The sequence below is a fragment of the Oratosquilla oratoria genome, chromosome 28, assembly GCF_046742065.1.
Source record: "Oratosquilla oratoria isolate Oo_2021 chromosome 28, ASM4674206v1, whole genome shotgun sequence".
Lineage (NCBI taxonomy): Eukaryota > Metazoa > Arthropoda > Malacostraca > Stomatopoda > Squillidae > Oratosquilla > Oratosquilla oratoria.
Window position 1 is genome coordinate 5,525,836 of NC_134804.1, and position 4,462 is coordinate 5,530,297.

A 4,462-nucleotide genomic window follows, 5' to 3' on the forward strand; every position below is an offset into this window, starting at 1 on the left:
TTCAGGTCCTATTACTGTTGGATCGATCTCCTACATCATTCTCAAGTTTGTGACAACCATATGGCGTATGTTCTGTGATACAGCTTCCTTCCACATGACATGTAGATGGAGAAAAGAGCATTTTCTTTTTTTCACTACGAGGGGTGTATGTAAATTCACAAAGATATTATTATTTAACCTTTGCTAAGGCTTTCTGTTGTTCCATCATGTAACGTAGTAATTTCTCGTTTTAGACCGAGAACTTTATGGCCAGTCACCAACACAATATTCTATATGTAGATAAAATTCTTGAGTTATTCTATAAAACATCGTCCCATCTTTTCATCTTCGTTCACGTCTCCTTGCTATGACTGTTCCGTTCACCCTACACCACTCTGTACCTCCTCCAGGTTTCCACGAGGCTGTCGGGGACGTGCTGGCCTTGAGTGTGGCAACCCCGAAGCACCTTCACAAGATTGGCCTCCTAAAGGAGGTGTTCGACGACCCGCAGGCTGACATCAACTTCCTGATGAGCATGGCTCTTGACAAGATCGCTTTCCTGCCTTTCGGCTACCTGATGGATTTATAGCGATGGGATGTCTTCAGCGGCGCGACCAACGAGAAGGACTGGAACTGGGCCTGGTGGAAGTTGAGGTGAGATGGAAAGAAGTCAAAGGGAAGTGATGTACAAGTGGGATTGTGTTTTTTTTCATATAAGTTCCGTAAACAGATACTGAGAGATCATCCAAGATATTTCGAAGTGTGTCAGGTTAGGTCTAAAAAATAAGCCGTTTAAATGGTAGAAATATTCCGCATAGGAAAATTATATCTTATTTGTTTGAAATTACTTTCTATGATGTCATTCGATATAGTATCTCATAGGGTAGGGAGACCACTATTAACTACGGAACGTCGACCTTTTGAGTTCTTCATTTCCTTTAATAAATCTGGAAACTGAACTTAGTATCAAGCACTAATATCCTGCAAGACAAATATTTCTCGCCATGATTTACTAGCATGAACTTGCGTCGTTCTTTGGGGCAAGGCTGCATGAAAATAGTTTTTATAGAAATTGCTTGCCTTTCTGTTCGATTCCCATACATTGCTGATGTTTTGAATGTTCGTTTCACGTTCAATCAGAAGTATCCGGTATTTATCTATTTTTCGTTCGTTTCAGGGAAGAGCTTCAAGGTATACGACCTCCCAGTACGCGTTCCGAAACCGACTTCGACCCTGGTGCGAAGTACCACATCCCCGCTAATGTTCCTTATATCAGGTGCGTTTGTATGAGTGCGGCTATATCTATGTCTTTCAAAAAATTGACTTTGGGTGATGGTCATACTTATACAGCGACGTTTACATTTGCTAAACCTCTATTCTCATTACAGATACTTCGTCAGCTTCGTGATTCAGTTCCAGTTCCACAAATCCTTGTGTCTGAAGGCCGGCCAATACGATCCCAATGACCCTACCAAGCCTCTGCACAAATGCAACATATATCAGTCGACCGAGGCTGGAAATGCTCTCGGGTAAGCAGTTTGATGCCAGCAACAGCACCAATGTCATTCTTGAAATTTAATTGTAGTCCACATTACGAGTTTAGTTGCTATAACCAAATTGAATTGTTCCTACCCACAGCGATATGCTGAAGCTTGGATCCTCCAAACCTTGGCCCGAAGCTATGAAGGCACTAACTGGCGAAACTAAGGTGGACGCTAATGCCATCAGGGAATACTTCAGTCCCCTTGAGGAGTGGCTTCAGGAAGACAACCTGAAACATGGCGAATTCATTGGTTGGGAGTCAGGTGAGTACCATTGCCACTCGACATAGGAAGAGTATCGATATAATGATAGTTCGGATAGGATGCGCTGCCGGATCTCGGATACAACTTGAGTCAGCAGTAAACAACGCTTCTACCTTTGGGGGACAATATCACAGTGAAGTGTCGCCATGCATGCATCATAAGAAACATTTAAAAGGGGGAGTAGAAGTGATGTGATTTTTTTCTCTCCTTCCTTCTTCTTGAGTGGAGATTCCGTTTGTGAGGTCACAGGGTACGAATTAGCTTGACAGATTCACAACAGTTTGGGGTCAGTTGTATCGAGCTAGTTCGGACGAGGAAAACTAACGGAAGAATTTAGACTGGAAGGTGGCCGTTGGATCTGCATTGTTTGACGAAAAAAGGACGGCATCAATCATTATTCTAGGTACCGACAGGTAGTTCTATTTAGCTGAGAAAAACCTTATCAGCAAGAGGATTCAACCTGTTTCGAACCTTATATCAACCCACACGCTGCATTTGACTACATGTCTCGTCCAGCTACCACACACACCTTTTCTTCACTAATGTTGGCAGATAGTTGGTCTGTAACTCTGTAAGTCTTATATTTCAGTGAACGAGATTTTATTTATTCATTTTTTTTATGTTGATGTGTCCATTTCGCAAAGATCCCCACACCGAATTTGTATATATTTTTTATTTTCTTATAAATCTCCAGTTTGTTAGTGTGAGTTGTTACTTCTGGTAAAAATGTTAAATAATGTGCACAAGAATAAATGTTGTTGTGAGCAAGACGATGTAAAAAAAATTCCATCCTCTTTGCAACGAATATTGAACGTCAAGATGAAAGTGCCACACCCTACCTAACATCTTTCTTTATTCTGCAGATGGCGAATACTGCAGGAACGATCAGCACACATCATAAAAGCTGCAGCACAACGTGACCTACGTCTGTCTCTATCCCTGTCGCAATCCTCCTTCGTTTCTTCATCTCCTAAGATGACTTGTAACAGGATAGAAATCGATACAAAGACACTGAGGTAGGGGAACAATGCTTTCGAAAGAAGAAAGAGATAATGAAAAGAAACACATTCAATCTAAGGTCTTTGCCATAATTGGAACACCTTCGACATCAGCAATGAACACGTCTTCATACAAGATCAAAGTATGATAGCGCGAAGTTGTTTTTCAGACCTTTGATCACCAAGGTGCCTCCGAATGCCATAGTTAAACAAATGCATGGCCTGTTATGTTGGGTACCTTTAGAATAGTGTTACTAATTAAGAGAAAATTATTTGTAGAAAATGTGTTTAATAGCTTAATATATATTGTGTTCATCCAGTTCGTTGATATTTTGACAGGCACATAAACTACACATCTGGAACAAAAAGTCCAACGCTTATTTAGTCAAAATAAATAAGCTGTGCACTTGAGTGTGGGTAGATTTATTCTTCCCAAGACATTTTCATTTATATTTACTCTATGTGGAGCACACCATAATTACAATTAATTTCTTAGGTTCTTCAACTCTCCTGTGAATCCCCTGAAGTACAATGTGTCAGCCATTTCTAAAACCAACCATCAGATACGTATTACCTATCTTCTCTGTCTCTGTTACTATGGTAATCACCATATGACAAGCGAGACTGATACTAGCTTGTGCCACATTTAGTCTGGAGTGCCAGTTCTTTAAGAGCTAGGGGTGGCTCCTTGGGTAGTTACCGCTCAAAATATGTTGGTCTTCTCTAATCTTGGTTAGATAATCTTTGGTGATGGCAAGGTCTGGCAACATCCATAGTTATGATACCAGTACGCCACTATGTGCCTCTGGTCATATCCTATTGTATTTCTAATGAAAGAAGAAATAATGCTCAAGCAAGAAGGAAATCCTCCTAAATCCTGCAACAAAGACCTCCGAAACATACCTACTGTCTTGTAAGACATTCCTGAGCCTAGTTTGCTTTGTGTGGTTGTGTTGCTAAATCTGAATAATCTTCAAATTTATGTTTTTTATACATTAATACTTTGTTGTATCCTAGAAGGAACTTTATGTTATTGGTTGTTGAATTGTTCAAGAATCTGAATACTGTTGTATATATTTAGATGAAATACATGACTCACGGAGTACATGATGTTTGTTTCACCTATAAGTTGTGTTCAAATCTTAACGGTTTAAACCATGCATATAAACGCTTCTCCATTTCTGTACCTGTTTGATCACACATTCTAAGTTATCTAGATCCAATGCTACCTCACTGCTGAGTCTTGATATTTGCATACCTTGGTGAATGTAATAAAATTCATCCACCCACAAGAAAATGACGATGAAATCGAAATGGGCCCCGACTTCCCTTGCTATTAATAACGATGGTGTAGTGTTTAGCAGACCTTGGGTTGGAGAGTCAAAGCCTCATTATGGTATTTTGATCTCAAGCTTTCTCATGAGCCCATAAACCCTTCAAATATGAAAGGAAGGAAGTGGTATTCTTTTTTTTTTTTCTTTTTTTTTCTTTTTTGTCCTTTCTTATGCCAAGCAATTTCGGCCACTGATTTATTCATTTTGGTCTGGTTCTCATCAGGTAATACAATTTCTAGAGGTAGTGCTGTTCCTTCGGATGATACTCATGATGCTGCACCACACTTCTTTTCCAGGTCATAGTCAATGCAGGTTATCCTGACCATATTATCATTATTCTTATTTC

General features: G+C 39.9%; 1 pseudogene; it reads left to right on the forward strand.

Moving 5' to 3' along the window:
• LOC143040430 (angiotensin-converting enzyme-like) overlaps positions 1–3,887 on the forward strand; it is a 75,505-nt pseudogene extending 71,618 nt beyond the window's left edge.
• Positions 3,888–4,462: the final 575 nt, after the last annotated feature.